This window comes from Brachycentrus maculatus, unplaced genomic scaffold (genome assembly GCF_059751285.1).
Source record: "Brachycentrus maculatus isolate JH-2025_06_01 unplaced genomic scaffold, ASM5975128v1 h1tg000005l, whole genome shotgun sequence".
Taxonomy (NCBI): Eukaryota; Metazoa; Arthropoda; class Insecta; order Trichoptera; family Brachycentridae; genus Brachycentrus; species Brachycentrus maculatus.
Window position 1 is genome coordinate 2,491,431 of NW_028280760.1, and position 19,371 is coordinate 2,510,801.

Here is a 19,371-nt window from a genome sequence, read left to right on the forward strand (position 1 = left end):
GATCACTCGCGCTCTACCAATCTTCTTTTCGAAAAGTATAACAAAAGTTTATACACACATATATTTATATATATTACTACTACTACTACTACTACCATTACGCCGTTTCCCCGCAAGGGTAGGTAGAGAGGATGGAACGCCACACTCTTCTGTCCTGACATACACTCCTCGCCTCCTTCACACCCATACATCAAGTCATACATGCCCTCCGATTACATAGACTTTTGACACCGCCAGATTTTAGGTTCTGATTGATCTGATCGTGTCAAGTCTTTTTCAGTCCTTGTTTTGTTTTTCCTCTCACATTCGCCACATATATTTTCTGAGTCATTCTCTCGTTATTCATTCGCTCCACATGTCCATACCACCGTAAAGAACTCTTCCTGATATTTTCAATTATTCCTTGCTCAGCCTTACATTACTTTCTTATATCTTTATTTTTAATTCTGTCATACAATGTTTTTCCACACATTCGTCTGAGGGAGCGCATTTCAACAGCGTTCACTGTGCTTTCATCTTTCCTTTGCCAGTTTCATGTTTCGTTTTCATGCATTAGTGTGGGTACTAGCACACCGTTGTGAACCGCTAGCTTAGCTAATATTTCACAATAACATAATCCTTTCAATTTCAATACTATATGGAAATCGTGAAATGTAATTCAAGGGTGGTAAAATACCATAAAAAGTGAAACAAGGACCATATTGATAAGTAGGTGAATTAATTATATAAAATGTAATCCCTGTTTTAAAATATGGCAATTCAGTCTTTCGTCGTGGAAAGACGTTATCTATGGCGAGGTGTTGATTCGGTGTGGTCCTCTGTCAATTGTAGTATTCCGTGGTATTTCTTCGGCGCCGTGAAATTGCCAGCGCGTATAAGGTTATTGAATTTTATTTGGTGTTACATCCCAATTAAAATTATTTTAATGCGTCTTCATTTTTTTTAATCTGTTTAATATTTTCATAAAAACTTTTAATAAATTATTAGCTTTACAAGTGATTGTGTCAGTGGTTGAGAATGTTTTGCAAATCATAAGTTCTTTTCAGCTTCTAAATTTATAAACCGAGACTGTTAGTATTGGTAAGTGGTATTCCATTATATCCTATTTATGTTGTATTACTGTTTTTAAATCATTGTTTCGTGATGTTATGTTACTTCCTCATATAATGCCGTGATTTGAGATTACCATCGTGCGTACTTGATTTTAAAATGCAAAACTATCTTGAAACATTTTGATAACTTATTATTAATGACAAGTTATTGTACCGCCACATCAACTTCAGTTCAATTATCGTATTAAAATAAAGTATGTAGTCTAACTTTAATTGCACAATTTACGTAGGTACATAAATACCAACATAATTGTTATACGGTTTTTATGTGTAAAAATAATAAACATGAATGAATTGTATAATTATTAATTTTATTTAAAATATTGCTAAACAAGATTAGTTATCTATTCTAGTTTTTTTTTAAGAAACTATTTTTTTTCTTCGAAAGATTGCGTTATTTTTCAGACATGAAACTTTAAAAAATATGTTTAACTTTGGTCTAATGTCTTGGCGGAAAAAAGTGCACAATTAGCTACTACCCCAGCAACGATCCACTGTTTACCGAGAATATTTATTAGGAAATAAATACATACATTATGTTTATGAAAAAATACGATAATGCTGAACCAGTTCTAAAAGATACGTGATTATAATACCTGATTTTAGCTGTAAGGATACCGTTTTTTTAAAATCCTTAGACTAAGGCTATTCACCGTGACAATTTTTTTTGCCTATTTTTTATTAAATATTTAATTCACCTGTACTCACATAATTTCTTTAATTAACTTTAATCGACTTAATAATAAATTATTATCGACTAAACCACTTTCTTTATTTTCCCACGCTAATGACCAACTTTTCTCCCGCTCATTTCCTCCTGATTTCAACTGATGGCGCATTGGGCACTCCGCTGGCGGCCACAAAACTTTATTCTGGTCAACATTCTCTTCTGAATGATTTTCAATACCACGATATATATTTATTTCACCACCTTTAGTGAACGATTTTCAATACCACAAAATATCTTTCTTATCTCTTGTGGACGACTTTCAATACCACAACATATTTGTCACCTCGTAGATTACTTTTTTAGGTTGGGGTCGACTTCCAGCGCCACAAAAGTTCTTCCGCCACCACTTGTGGATGACGTCTAATACGACAACATATCTGGCACTTTTTGTAGATATCGTTTATCATTTGCGCAAATAAGTGATTTCACAAATATAAATTTTCTTATACATTCTATCGAACTGACGGAGATCCCTTAGTTTCTAACGTATCACTTAATCAAATTTATTCAAATTAAAATGTGTAATATTTTCAATTCCTACATATTTTTTCCAAATTGACACTATTAGTATTTCAGTTGATCTACGGCAGGGGTCGGCAACATGTGGCTCACGAGCCACATGTGCCTCTTTAAGCAATTTGTGCGGCTCTTTCTTTGTCAAATTCACAATGACAGAAATGTTGATTTAAAAAAAAAACTGCATATTCATATGAGCCCACATAAAACCTTATTATTAAAAATGTAAACATTGAAAAGAAAACAACCTTTGAAAAATCAAATTAGTTTCAAACCACTTTCATGTTCATATGCCAATAAAAAGTTCGTTTGATAGCAAACACCTATTTATATTAAAGATAACCATTATAATGCACCTTTTAAACATTCAATAAATTCAATAAAATTATTGTAAATTAAAAATTAGTTCCCCAAAAATTTCCAAACCGTTTTACTACTAACGTTTGGCTCTTTTGGTCCAAGAGGTTGCCGATCCCTGACCATGCTGAACAGCATGGGTTAGCTTTAGCGGAATACCTGTATAAACAATCATAAATTATATCACTTATCAAATTGAATATTTAACTGCTATATCACGATCCTGCGTTAGTAACAGATATTCCTTCGCTTGTGACGCTCTTGACGTGATTTTCTAGGAAACTCGGCTATAAAATTGAGCCAAATTCTTTATTGCCACGTGGTGCCGACAGTTTACACACCTAAGTATGTGTAGATTGGCATTTCATTACAGGAAAGGCGATAAAGTACAACTTAATTGACTTCGAAATTTACACCCGAGTCTTAAAACAAGGTAATGGAATAAATTTTCCTTATGTTCGGGATGAACTCGAGTATCCGTATAACGCTACATTTCATACTACAGACAAGTAAAAGACTACATTATATTTTATATTGGGCCTCGTGTTAAGGACGTCTCAAGTTACGAACAAAAATTCCGACGAAAAAATGACTGGTTTGGGAATACAATTTCGAGTTACGAACAGGGAAAGCGTCATCACAAGCAGCAAAAGAGGGTGATGGGAGAAAAAAGACACTTCAGGGACATGTAAAAGAAAGGGAGGATTTTTCTACTTCTCGATCAACGAAGTAATGTGCAATTTTTTTATAATTTTTATCATACTAATACCATATACTTAAGTTTAAAAAATATATATTTTAAGCAAAGACTATGATTTTTCTTTGCCATATTATAAAAATACATTTTCTAGAACGATCTGTCCAATTGATCATCATATTTTACCTCATAAACAAATCAAACTAGCAATAATCTATTATAGTGCATAGGGCACCGTATCAAAACGACGAGGTGTATTATATGAAGCCCGGGAGATTGAGTTCTGCACTGCAGATTTTAGGGTCCGAGAGTTGAATATATTTGATGGGATACAGATGACGTAAGTCATCCTTACGTCCAAGCAATTAACCCTTTACTCCACACTCCCCTCGTTAAAACAAACTATGGGCTAAACTCACATCTATGAGAAACTTGCGACAACTTTAACGAACTTTTAAATAACTTAAATAATGTGCTTCGTTTCTTTTCCGAGCAATTTTTCGTATTAAATACAGATAAATTGTTTCATTTGCTATTTTTAACATACTTATAAAGACCTCTAATTGACATTTATGTTAACTTTTATGCTCTTCCTAATGAAGAATAAATGAAATATGTAAAGATGCTCGGGGTTAAGGAAATAATTGCTAGACGGGAAAGGAAATGCAGAAGGAGCAGTGGGTACTATTAATTAAGAAGAGGAAAAAAACGAGAATAGCAACTGTTTTTAGGGCATTCGTTGCATACCCGTATATTTACAAACCTTACGCATTATTTTTATCATACCCGTATTTACAATTTCAAATTTAAAATAATGTGTCTACACTTTTTTTTCGTTTTCCCCTGCAGAGGGAACATTTTACAATACTTTGTTTTATTATGTTATTTGTCTATTACAACCGTTGACATAGCCGTATGATACGATGTACTTCAAATCTACCCACCTCCATTATCCAATTATAAATAGCTCTTTTATACATAGTTTCGTTATTTAGTGACTTTATGGATACTGGATGTACAGCTTTTGTGCGTAATATTCAAAGTTACTTTGACCAATCGTGGCATATGTTTGCTAATTATGTACATCTCACATCGCTCTTCCATATTTAGACACATAAATTTTTCTGATCGTTCTGTTTTATTTTAATGAAGTCGTGAATTTTGACATTTAAAATATGTCTGAAAGTTGTGCTTAGACTCGCAACTCGGGGTAAACTTTTAATTGAAGGTGGATTCAATTCCATTTTACAAATCCGAGTTCAAACGATGTCAAAATGTATTTTCGTACTGACCTTTTGTTTCGGTCTTCATCTGGAGAGAGAAATTGCCTGGAAGACTTGATGCGGCATTCATTTACTTCACATAACGTAATTATACTAGTACGTACTACAGTTTTTTGTTATTTTTTTTTAAATTGTTATTATTTAAACGTTTGAAAACGATTTTACAAGACAATTGTCATGAAATAATTGGACTATCAGAAATTAATGTTTTAACTATCATGTCTGATGTTTAAAGTTATAAAAAGATCATAAAGTATGAATAATATATCAAAAGTTGAGATTTTTTACGAAATTATTACTTACGTATATCTTGAATGTTTTTCGCAGATATTTTGTGGCACATTTTATGAACTTTATAAAATTAAACAACTTTCAACACTTTTTTTATTATTAGTACACTTTAACCTACCGGTTTCAACAAGAACCTTGCCATCATCGGGGTTTATTAAATTCTAAAACATTAAAATACTCATAATTTATATACTCATACACATTTAGGATTTTTGGTAAGGGAATGTAATTAATTATGAGTATTTTAATATTTTTAATGTTTTAGAATTCAATAAACCCTGATGATGACAAGATTCTTGTTGAAACCGGTAGGTTAAAGTGTACTATTAATAAAAAATTGGTTAGAACAAAGTTGTTTAATTTTATAAAATTATTACTTCATTTTTATGTTCTTTTTATTTTTTTTAAATTTATGTATTTATTAATAGTCATGTTGAATCTGTTCCGATTATTATAAGATCATTTTAAAGTGTTTATTTTTTAGTCATCTGTTATTAAGAATAATGTTAACATAATTGAAGTTTCGTAAACTGATACTTATTCCGTTAGCAACTGAAGGGCTTAACTAACATTTAACCATCTGATCTCAGACCATTTATCTTTATTGTGATGTACTGTTGCTGTTTTTTTTCATATATATTTGTTCATTGTGTGTTATCTAATGTATATGAACTTAAGAGGATTGTGCACTTCATCTCCAGGTCCATATAAAGATAAATAAGTAAATAAAATTAAGGAAAAATGGCTTATAACACTTTTTCAGCATCTTGTATTCGTACTTATATCGTAGTCATACAGGAGAAAGTGACCAAGTGCATTTTTTACAAAAACCTGATCATTGATTATTTGACATCTTACTAGCTTAATAATGCTCTGAAAAAAATCCCAAAGGATTTTAAACTTAGATGTATAATATATTGACTTGTTAAAAATGACTTACAGCATTGATATTTATTTTCTTGCTAAGCAAAGGTGACTTAAAAAGCCCTCCTGAACATTTTACGTTTTGTTAGTTGGTCACTTTCTCCTGTACGACTACGATATGTATTTAACAATATCAGAAGTCATTTAAATTCATGATCAATTGCATGTGGCGTAAGCACGGAAGCAAATAGTCGCTGATTATAAATTGAATTAATATGCAAATTCGCCATTTGCAGTGCTAACGCAAAAAGGGTATTTCTTTAGAGCCACGCCATATTTCTAAATGTTCGACCTTTCGCGTATTTTTACGCTGGTTCAACTAGGATAGGAATTGGAGCTTTCTAGTGGAACACCGCTATGAACAACTAATCAAGTCTTCATTCGATATAAATAAGATACAAATGAAGCTAAATATTCCCATAATCTTCTCTCGCTTGTATTTCAGGATGTATAATGTGTATTTTTTCGTAATGTGTTCATATTTTTTTTTATAATGTGTTCATATCGGAACCCCCCCCTTCGGCTGTTTTCTACATTCCCGATTGACAGTGCGCGATGGATGGGTCCAGGTAGCTCGTGGCACCCATTCCCGTGGGAGTGTAATATCCCTACACACAACCTCAGACCTGTCATCTAATCCAGGTCGACAGTAGCAGGCAGATTACGCCATACAAACCAATACACAAGTATATACCTACTTAAGTAAATATCGTGGGTGTACTGGTAAAAAACGTTAACTCGAAAATATGCTATTTTTACTTAATGATGCTTATCATAAAGTTTTCTAACGTTCTATAAACTGGCAAAATACACTACAAGTAGTAAATGTCATATAAATTTATGTGGTGAATTCAACCTAAGTTTAATAGCGGGTATTTGGTTATGGTTAGTGTGTTTAGCTACCGTGCTGGAGGTACTGGGTTCGACTCCCAAGGGAGGTCGAAAATAAAATATAAGTCATGTTACACTCTTATATTTATTTAATATTACCCTGGACCGGTTCCTGAAGCGCAGGAGTGTTCACGCTGCCTTCATCTGTTAACGAATAAGATAATACTGCGTCAACACTGCGTCTGCAGTACCCTATGCACCATTGGGTGCGGATAAGGGTTAAAAAAAATTCTGGCTAAAAGCATTAAATAATTAATAAGGGAGTATTCAAACAGATAATTTAGAGTTATTTCTAATTTAAAATTAAATTAAAAAATTAAAAATTAAAAATAATATAAATCATCTATGGGTTTATTGTGTTGTTTATTTCATTAAAAAATACTGTAATATGAAAATAAAAATCTTTGATTTTCGTAGTTTCGCCAATTCGCAATTCCTAGCTAACCCGATATTGAGCAGGCAAAATAAACTATCACAAAAAAAAAATCTACGTCCTTTGTTGAAGCATATAAGTACATAATATTTTTATTGAAGGTCGGGCCCTTCCCTTGGTAGGATAATCGCTGATATGGTAATCCAAACGGTTTTTAATATCGTACATTTTTTCCCGGAAAATTTCTAAATTCCCCGGTGACTGGGGGAAAAATTATGTGCCCATATAGCGCTTTTCTCCTGGGAAATATTTGCTCATCTTGAATATGATAGCTCAAAATATTATCGGCTTTACTGTTCAAATTTTCGTGGTTTATTTTCCAGTGTAAAATATATTGTCACTCTCGCTAATAGCGATTATTCCACAAGTAATTTTCTCTCATATTTTATAAGATAAGCGTTATGCATATTTTCAGACTAACGCTAGTATTTTATTATGTTATTGACATCTGCTGCGCTAAATGTCATTTTGAATGGGATCCTATAATTGGATTTCAAACTTGAATTAAAAACATTGATTTTTAAGTATGTAATAAAAAAATATATCCCTGTTTATTGGTCAAAGCATAGATTCTAGCCCCTAAAATAATACAAAATCTAAATAATAAATTCTTAATTGGAAAATCGTTATTTTTATATTTAATTATCAATCATCTCATCAGTTCACTAACTCATAATCTACGAGAAGAAATCTTTTTTTTTCTAAACCCACCCGCAGTGGTCATAGAGTCCTGGGGACTCTTTATCAGCTGCTTATAAAGGAATAATTTGAATTCATTCTTAAGGAATAAAAACTCTGCAGATTGATGAGGGGGGAAGAGGATGTATGGACAGAGGCCGACACTTCGTCCCCACCCCTCAGGATCCCTATGCCTATTTAAAAATAATAAAAAATAAATCAGTTTTTACAAAACTAATGAACAAAAATAATGACTTCAAACTAAAGTAACAAAAGTAAAAATTGAGGTATATTCCATAGCTAACAGGCCTTGCCGCATCTTTCGAAAAAAGTTTACCCGAATTGTTGCCGCGACAACCTTCTTTTGAATCAGTGAACTAATCCTTACGCCGTCAATAATAGTGCAGCAAGTTCACACGATACAAAACGCATTTACGTCTATTGTATTGGAGAGTCATCGTGGGAAGAATGGTGGCAATACAGTATATATCCTACTTGCATTATTGCATGATACACATTTATTGTCTGGGTCTCCCCGTCGCCTGTTCAATCTGATGATGTCATCCACACAATGCGACTGCGGAGACTGATAATGTTGCTAAGTCTTGGCCGTTTGCAACATGCGACATAATTATTATGCATGGCTTTCCGGATGGTCGATAACCCGAGACGATATTCCCTGTCCAATTAATACGGGTACATATTCCAGTTTGGTACTTTCGGAACTTACTGCTATCGATAATTTGCACATTAAAAGTATATTTAACCCTTTGGACGCGTATCGACTAAAGTAGTCCGATTTTTTTTCTCCTTTGGACGCGTAAATTGACTTATGTTTTGTAAAAGCCATGGACTAAGGTAAAGAAATAAAAGGAAATAAAAGGAATTTTATAGAATACTTTTTTTTTATGGAAAATATGCATTTTTCAAATTAACTTGTATTTTTTGCTTAACGCGTTCAAAGGGTTAAAAAAAGTATTTTAATAAATATTTCAATACACTGCAAAAAATATTGTAAAAAATCGCCTTAATCCATCTGTGAATTTTAAGAATTTTAGCATATTTTATACGTATAAATAGTTGTATACTAGATAAGCCAAAATAATGTGTTAAGCATTAATCCTATGAACCGTTATATTTCATTGTATGTACATACATTTATACTAAACGTACTGTGTATACTTGTAGAGAAATTTCGCACTTTTAGATTTGCACCCGAATACTATTTTTCCGTTTTCCTCGATAACCGGAATTACGAGTAATAAAAAAAAAACTAAGCGTGTCATTGAATTATGGGTTTAAAAAACAGGTATTAGATGTAAAATTACGTTCGTTAGGTTGAAATTAGTCTGCATGTGTAAGTATTGTTATTCGCATCTTCCTACGCCAAGTGTGGCCCTTTGTCGACGTGTATAAATTAGCGCTTTCCTCTAGCCGGAGCCGAGCCACACCCACGCGACATTGCTGCATCGTGACTAATGCGCCGGTTCAATATAATTACAATTTGCACACTGGTTGGGGGTTTTTTCTAACCCACGCACCAGAACAATGTGCAAGGTCACGGATGATGAATGATCTGCACTCTGCAGTGCAATGGCATACAATTTAGAGCAGTAAATGAAAAAGGATAAGTTAAGGATTAGTTGAGATTTTGGCGATCGCGATCAAGCAACATTTTCGCAATAAACGCAATACTTTGAATGATATCAATATACTTATGTAGATAATTTTATTTATTTATACATTATATCATTTATTATTTTCTGTATTTTTTTAAATATTCATTTTACTTCTATTTATGAAATATATTTATTTAAAATTTATTTCTTCTCTTACCACTCTTTTAAGTATTTCTTATATAATGTTTGTAAACAAAAAATGAACGTACTGTAGCTACACTAAGGATGGAATAAGCAAGTTTTATTATAACTATGAAATGTTGCACAACACCATAGAAAAAAGTCCTGTTAAATACACAAAAAATATGTTGCTTTTTTTCTGGTTTTCGTTATGATGAAAATAATTGTCAATCAATTTTAAAGAATATGGTAAACTTACATAATTTTAATTGGCAGATTTGTTTCTCTCTGTGATAAATTAGTACAGTGATGCCTCGCATAACGAACGCTGCGCACAACGAATTCTCTGTTCGTCGATTACGCAAATCACACGAAACTCGCTTCGCACTACGGACTGTGAACGGACACAAAAGTGGATATCATCACGATGGCCCGAAAGTTGGAATTTGAGGGAAAGGAGGAGGATGAGGAGAAACTTATTAAAGGACACCGAGAACTGTTGACATCTGATCTCCAAGCACTTCTAGTCCGGCAACACGATGAAGCTCAAAGGGAAACCTTATCTGACAATGTATTATCATTAAACCATATCCCTTCCCAAGGTGGAGCAAATGGAGTACACATACTGTCTCCAGGTTTTTCTGCCGGCTGCCATCTCCCTTGCATCCTACCAAGTCAGATCCGCGTCCCGAAGTTCTGACGAGAACTGCCGACGAATTGTCAACTGTGGTCGTCTTGGGCGGCGCGAACCTGATGCTTTATAAAAGAGGCAAGCTTGATTAAGGCTCTCAGGAGGCGTGCGGAGTACCTACATGACCAAGCCAACTGAATCGCCTTTTCTTGACGACAAAAAAAATCTGACAATGTGAAGCAATGAAATCAATCAATGTCTGCTGCTGCCATCAATGTCATCCTGGTCAAACGGGGAATGGTTCAATAGTTTACCAACACCCACTATCCAAACTGAGTTGAGGCCAACAGGATCAACGATCTCCATAATGACACCCTTGCCCGTTATTTCCGTCAGGTGCTGAAGAAGAGGGAGAAACAGACAACTTTTTTGTTTTTGGAAATGTTTTTCAAGAGGCCACTAGACAAAAATCAAAGGATGGTACAAGAGGATTCGAACCTTGCAATCCTCGGTAGACTCCTAAATCTGAGCCCGAGTAAAAAATAAAATAAAATAGTATTTTCATATTACAGTAGGTACCGTATTTTATGTTACGAACTTGCTCCTGGAACGAATTAAATACGTTATCCAAGGCATCACCGTATTAAATATGATTCTGAGATGTTTTGATTTAATTTATTTCTCTAAATTAATTAATTTTCGTCAAAAACACGTGACGTATTTCACAAAATGAAGGAGCTCTCGTAATATATTTTTCCGTGTTATTTTATTTCATTAATTTTCTTTGTACCTACTTAACGAAGGTACCTAGTTTTGAAGAGTGCCTCGAGCCAATTTTTAGGTAGGTACTATATTTCTATACCAACTTCCAGACTCGCTTCCATTATTCTTGCATACTTTAATTAACAAACCTACACATACCTTCACAGGGCGGGTGGCTAGAGAATATCCACGAATTTGTACAGTGTATCGTGGACTTGACAGCCCTCATTTATTTATAAGGTTACGTGTGTAATACGTGTATGGTGCGACTGCGCCGTTCTAACAGGCCGCCAATATTGCTATAAGTATCGGACCACGTATTAAAATATGCATTTTTATGTTTTATTTGTGATAGGGTAAAATTACTGCACGTTTAAGAACAAAATGCTGTTTTGACATCTCGACATAGATGAAAAAGAATATGGAAGAATAAGTCTGTGTATGTACAGGTAAAATATCACAAATTAATGAATCAATAATGCAGTCGGAAATATTCAAAATGCTAAGTGACATCTGGTAATAAGAAGCACGCTGTCCGCCATGATCAATTTTTGTGGGAACCAATTTATTGACGTATCTACCGCGTAGATTCTGGGACTCTTTTAATAATCCTATGCATGTATTTTAATCTTCATCTAACACAGGGTAATGTTCCGAGAATCTCGTCTTGAAAGAGAGTTTGGTCTATTGTTGCGGACAATAGCGGAGAATGCAACAATGCGAGATGCATGTAACTTCAAAATAGGTTAATTTATTATTAGATTAAAACCAATATTTTTAGCTTTTCCACTTTTTTATTTGACCAGCGACCGGGTTTCGTCGTTACCGACATCACCAGTCTGATGATGTCGGTAACGACGAAACCCGGTCGCTGGTCAAATAAAAAAGTGGAAAAGCTAAAAATATTGGTTTTAATCTAATAATAAATTAAAAATGCAATTCCATCACGAAGTGTCAGTGGATAATATAAATCTATTCAAAATAGGTTGTTTGAGTAACTTGCAATATCCTTCCACGCATCACATTCTCTGCATTCTCGAATAATACTCGATACAAAGGAGCTAAACTACTACTTCTACCACCATCACGCCGTTTCCTCGCATGCGTAGGCAGAGAGGATGGAACGCCAAACTCCTCTGTCCTGACATACACCTAATCATACATGACCAATATCCTTCCATACATCACATTCTCTTCATTCCCTAATGATACTCTATAAAAAGGAGCTAATACTACGTTTCTCTGCAGGGGTAGGCAGAGAGGAGGCACAGTTTCAGTTTTTTTTATTTTATTTTTTAAAATTCCTATTATCATTCATCGTTCACTTTGTGTAATACCACTATTTCATGTCTACAGGTTTCATAATAACCAATCCATCATCGGGTCAAATGTAGTCTACATTTGACCTGATGATGGAATGGTTATTTCGAAACCGGTAGTCGTGAAGGTTTTTAAGTGGTCATACAAAAAGTGAACGATGAATGATAAGGAGAGTGTTTTATTACCATACCACAAAGTTAACAATGCTTTTAATACACAAAATAAATGTTTTGTTTTTATATTTGTTGTTTTTCTGTTTACTAATAAAGAAAAGTAAACATGTTTTTGCAACTCTTGCGTGCTCACTATTTTTTCTATAATACGAAATCGTTACTATGACGCATATCAATATTGTTATTTTGTCCTTTTCATCAAATAATATGTTTTTGTTTAATATTCTAATTTTATAAATACTTATTTCGAGAGATAAAAATACTTTGTGTTCTGATCCACTCACATTTTTATTAACCAACTAGTTTCGGCAACAACCTGTTGTATTATCAATATGATCCACAAAGTTAATGCTTTCAATATTCAAAACATTATAAATACTTGCTTCATATTCTTCTTGCGCGCTTTGTTTTCATCGTCAAACCAGTTTTCTGAATTACTTCTGAAATTCAGCTTCAGTCAGGCTTACTGAAGTTGGGAATGATTGAAATAAAAGTTTTCTTTGAATGTCAAGAATGTTTGGAGATGAGGGAAGGAATAGAAAAGAAAAAGATAATAATGAAAACGTAAACGGGAGGTAGGGATTATTTTAATTTTAGACATGAAATAAATTCATCAACTGAGCTTAAGTCTCGCTCTATAAACGTAGGCGGAAAGGACAATTGCTTGATATTTATGTAAACATAATTTTTTGTGTACTAAATTTTATTCCTTTGTTCTCTGCCCATCAAAACGATCACCGTGTAGTTTCAAAGTAATTTAAATCAAACATTAGTACTAGATTTTCTCGTAATGCCTCCAAGTTATGAAAATATATATTATCTCAATTATTAATTATGTATTAACTGGCAGAGCAAAATGGAGTCCTTTTTGTGTTTTTTCACGCTCATAATTAAGTATTTTATTTTAATTTTATTTACGGCTAATGCCTTTAACAATATTAACAAAAATGTGAACAATAACAGGAAAAAAAATGTCATTATCATCGAGCAGCGAGAGACTGAAACGCAAAGCTTAAATTTATTCATTATAATATGGAGAAGAAATGCTCAGAAAGTACAGACTTCAAAGTGGAATATATCTATAGTTTCAAAAGCATTGGCATTTCATATTGACTAAAGTCGCCCGATTTTTTTTCCTTTGGACGCGTAAATCGACTATAGTCCATGATTTTTACAAGCCATGGACTAATGTAAACAAATAAAAGGAATTTTATAGAATACTTTTATAGCATTTTTTATAGCATTTTTTTAATCAACTTTTATTTTTTGCTTAACGCGTTCAAAGGGTTAATCTGGGCTGGTACCTGAAGGGTATGATGACTGATCACTTTGTCTTTATATAATAAACAATCAAATAAACGTTGCATCAGTTGGATGCAGTTCCATAAGCACCATTGGGTGTGGATAAAGTAGAAGTAACGTTTGATGGGAGTAAGTTAATATACGAGTAGAGCTTTATAGCGTAATGAAGCCCTTTTGACCAAAAGTGGTAAATGTTTGATGTTTGTTTCTTCATGTTTCTGCTATAGTCTTCCTCGCGTCGTTTATTCGTATTACTTAAATTAATTAAACATAAATCAATATACAATAGATGAAATCCTTGATCCATTTATCTGAACCCACATTATACTTACGCATGTTTATTTTTATATGTCCATAAAATTAACATAAGCTTTTCTGGAATGTATTGGTCCATTTGCTGATTTATTTCAATTTTATGCCGAAACGCAAACCCGGAAAATGTTAAAAACATTTTTCTCTGCGAGCCATAGGAAAACACTGCTGAATTATAAATCTGTGTTATTCGTTATTTACATTAGTCCATTTCCATATATTAGTGTGTCCTCAAATGGAGAATCCGGAGAGTACGCCAGATTCCCGATTTTCCGACATCGGATTGACTGGGATTTGTAAATCATTGATGAAATCCCAAATGGAAATTCTCAAAACAGCTAATAAAATCCAAACCTTTATTTGAACTCTTATTATTTGAAATGATATTTGGATTGTTGCTAGAGGCGGCCAGTGATAATTTTTGGGCAGAGGATCGCTCAAAAATAGGACTGCTCAAAAATTTCCTTAAAAAATCTCGTGATAAACAATTAAAATTGCATCCAATTGATCAATTTGGATTGCCGTAGAAACAGTGCTATCTGAAGATGTTCCTTCTTAGATGAACAATTTCAGCAACATAATCTATTGAACTCTCTCAATATCCTGCTTCATTGTCCTCTAATAGCTAAATCGGTGTTTATCACAATATTTAAATTTCTTCTAATTTTTATATATAATAACCATTTAATTTGATACCCCGAGACAGCAGCGTTAACTTGTCACATTGATGTGTGTGGTTGTGCATTTCTTTGATTAAATTTCATAATGCATTATGTTACGCATGATTAAAGTAAGGCACCTTTACGCACGCACCGGCAATGCATGTAGATGTACTTTCTTCACTACTATACTGTAAGGTTTGATTTGCCCCTACGAGCGTAGTCGGTCTCACTCATGTCACCGTCCTAAGGAATTGAAATATTCTCATATGATTATATTATTTAGTTAAGTTTATTATAGTTAGCGAACTAAGTATAATAAACTTAACTTAAATATGCACTTAACTAAACTTAATTAAAATATGCACGCTAAAATAAAATACGGCAACCCATTTGCGCGGAGTTATAGATGACAGGCGATACAGTAATTCTAGCGAGAACTTTTTTTACTGAATATTAAAACTGACCACAGATATTGGCAAATTTAATTGTGTGAGGACTAGTGCATTGCATATATGGAAATACTGAGATTGTAGTACTATGCAAGGTTGAGTACTATGGAATTTTCCCATCATTGGTGCCGGAAAATCGGTTGTTTTCTGTAATATTATATTTTATGCTTACGCTTTATTATGAATAGAAGTTCTTTCTCCCGTTTCTGCGGGCAGACTGAATAGTTAATGGGAATACTAAAGATTTGGGTTAATTAATACTCGTGGTGTTCCGTCCATCCATCGCTTATGTTAATAACTCAGCAAAATTGTAAATACATCTTTTCATCAGCAGCAGTAGCGTGATGTTTATTTAGGTTATGGGATAACCTTTTTGTTCCATGTACGTTAGATCAGTGGCTCCCAACCTTTTTTATAATATCACAGCGGGACGGTCAAAGTTTGATAACTTTACCTCGGCCAGATGAGGGTTAGGGACACGATTCTTTATATTTTAGATTTTATTAGATTTAGAGTGTCAACTTGGCTTAGAGGGCTTCTCAACTGAATGATTATATTTTGTTGATGATTTTTTTATTGGATATGTTCGATTATTTCTTAACGTAATTTTTTATTTTTAAGCAGAGCCTTGGGCGGCCTGGTACCTAGTACGGGACCGGGGGTTGGGGACCGCGGCGTTAGATCGCTAATATACCGACGAACGTTTTCATTAAATTTTCTAACCTAAAAATATTTTCTCTCCCTTATAAATTATTGTTTTTTCCTCAAGGGACTCACATTCGTGTCATCTGCTCATACATACCCGCCGATTATTCCGACTCCTGACCTGACCACTTTCAATTATGTATTAGGAATACTAGATCATGCCAAGTTTTCTTTGGTCTTCCTCCATTTCTATTTCCAACTGCAATCGTCTCATAAATTTATTATTTATTCATTCAAGTAAAAATAACTTTATGTTTCAACGCAGTCCCTGCATATTTGGAATACATATACGATTTTCTGCCAATAACGGGTCGATATGGTACTTTCAACAAGAGAACACTGTTGGTAATCGTATTACTTTCTCTGTACGCTTTTTGCACTGCTAGGTTGTTCAGGGGTGTGCCTGCGCGTCGCTACCTTGTGTCATTAGCCATTAATGTCAGTGGCGTCAATATTTGCATACCAATTAATTCAGGTAGCTTTTATTTGCCTTTTCGGCGTCCCGGTGTATGGCTGTATTGCCTTTCGCCGAAGGGAGTGACAATGTCATGGCAACGCGTTTTCCTGGCGGAATTCTAATGGAATTTTGATACTCGGAGAAGTGTTTTCCTCCGCATCCTCCGCTCTCCTGCCCCCGTGCTCTTCAACCTCGCGGGAGTGTCATATTCGCATAACTTCTTATCCAGTGCCACCTAGATCGTAAGTTAAGGTACAAATAGAGATGCTACTAATTTTTGCTTTTATATTTTTTACATTTTTTTTAGTTTTATTAGTATATTTTTAACTACTCACCGATATTTTTGTCGAGGTCTACCCGTCTCTTCGCCAGGAAAATCACTACAACAGCATGCAAACAATACTACACGTCACTACCATACCACTTAAAACTACAAAAAATGTTGATCACATGCGAAAAATCATAGTTCAAAAATTCTCGGTAAGTGGTTATATACTAATATTACTAACATTTTTGTATAAAATACAAAAGTTAAAATGACTAACCACAAAGTAAATGCTTTCAATTTTATTATAATATTGAGGACATGCTACTAATTAACGATTTAAGTAGTACTGGGAGAATAGTTTCTCACCATATCTATATGGAGCCACACGTGTCTCTAAGAAACAATTACCCTAGAAAAAGAAAATTAAGTGCGATACTTATGATGACACCTCTGGGGATGTCAGTAAAATCTATTTACTAAATTACTGCCCAAAAAAATCAGAAAAACTGAACTAAATATTTTTTTTTTCATTAAAAATAGTTCCCAGTCTTCTGCAACTTACGGAGTTAAGCATGCTTATGAGTATGCTTAAGACGAGCATGCTCTCTAGCTGTATACATTTGAATGAAATAAGCATGCTCGTTTACATTCATCGATACTCAAGTCAAGTAAGATTTTGATGTGCGAATCACGGTTTACTGACAGCGGCTGAAAGCCACGGCTGTTACTGTCTTTTAGATAAATATATAAGGCAGTGCCCTACCCGCCTCCTCAGTAGGTCGGCGCCTACCTATCCGGTGCCCCTTGAATATCAAGCAGTCTAAATTTTGAAGTTTGTGGCGTTCTAACTTTTGCTGAATTTTTAATAAGACCTTCCGAAATATCAAAAAGACACACTTCGATAAACTCGATTCGGCATCGAGAAAGTAACTAAATTCTTCCTAACAACCCCTTAACTTATCTTACAAAGTTTCACAAACTACTTAGTCTAACGTCTTCTCCACTTTTCCGACATAAAATATTTAATTTAGGATCTGCTAACGGTGCTTCTACGAGAGGCTCGATGTATTATTTATTTATTAATATTATTTTTACAACTTTTACTTAATTATTTTTTTTTCCAAAATACGGTTGAAACGTAGGCTATTAAGGTCATTAACAAACGATGGTATTATTCATTTATAATATGAACGGCGTGATAATCTAAGAAATTAAATTTCTTGATTATTTTTTGCTGATACTTTGTGGCACATTTTATAAGCTTTTTAAAAAACTACAGCTTTGTATCTACCACTTTTATTTTCAGTACTTTTTCCCAACCGGTTTCCACAAGCACCTTGTAATCTTTAAGGATGCATATGTGTACATATCTATCCCTGAAGAGGACAAGGACTGAAACCGGTTGGAAAAATGAAACGAAAAGGCGATTCACGGTGAACGAATTGGGGGAAACAAGATGGTGGAAATGATTTAGCAAACATTTTTTTTAAATTGTTTTTAGTTTTTTTCTAAAGATCATCTCACTCACTATTTCTAACTACTGGTGAAAGAGCATTCCACGCCATCGCTGCAACAGTAAAGGACGCTAGCCAAATTTGTGCGCTGGTTGCGAGCTGGTAATATCACTTTGCCCATTGCAGTTGTTGTAGCCGATCACAGCGCGAGACGTCTACCAACCAAATCGTCTGGAATACACAGCTCTTTCATATCTCTTATCATAATAGCCAGATTACGTAAGTAAGGTAGGAGCGTAATCTGTATGTATCTTACGAGAAGGTAATGAGAAAACACGTGTAAGTCAACAAATGTCAATTTAAATTAGTTATCACATCCAGTTCCGCGTAACTTAACTCGAATACGCCGCTCACGTGGTTATTTACACTGAACAAAGGTATAACTCGCTCCCGACGTACGTTCGTTACGTATTTGCCACACCTAGCCGATTTGTTCCCGTAAATCACGAGTGGCAGCATTACTAATAATTGCGGTCTGGAATTTATTCTCTGGAATCGAAGCACCCTAAATCTTGCGATGTACGAATGTAAACGTGGGTAGGACTAGATTGCGAATAAGTAATTCTTTAAAACAAATTAAACACCCGTATAATACCACTTATTGAGTTTTATTTCATTACGCAAGACTTGTTTCGAAAACTACAGTTGTTTTCGAAACGAGTCGTGCGTAATGAAATAAAACTCAATAAATGGTATTGTACAAGTGTTTAACAAAAAATATCATCACGTCATTCCGCAAAGTTAATGCCGAATCCATAAATAATTATAAGTAACAAGTTCAACTGCTTGGACGATACTCATAATTCACATTCTATCAGTGTATTAGTGCACTTCCCGTAACGTTCTTTTTTTCTCTGTTACCGCTTCGGAGTGATGCGGTGTTAACTTGATTAATAATATGAATGCGAGGTAATCAATCCTGCACTCCATATGAATGGATTGAGGAGTGGATATAGTATAGGTTTCATCAGTACATTAGTGCACTGCCCGTTATGTACTAAATCTTCTTTTTCTTTGGGCCCAATCCGCGTCCAGATAGTGGTGAATTGAGTTGGTGTTAACATGAATGCAAGGTGATCATTCCTGCAATCCACATCAATAGATT

General features: G+C 34.1%; 1 protein-coding gene across 4 annotated transcripts in view; it reads left to right on the top strand.

Moving 5' to 3' along the window:
* Positions 1-785: 785 nt before the first annotated feature.
* krz (beta-arrestin protein kurtz) overlaps positions 786-19,371 on the top strand; it is a 183,957-nt gene continuing 165,371 nt past the window's right edge. For all 4 annotated transcript variants that reach the window (XM_088257272.1, XM_088257280.1, XM_088257288.1 and 1 more), the window contains exon 1: positions 786-1,080. The gene's annotated coding sequence lies outside the window, so the exon portion shown is untranslated. The remainder of the gene's footprint in view (positions 1,081-19,371) is intronic.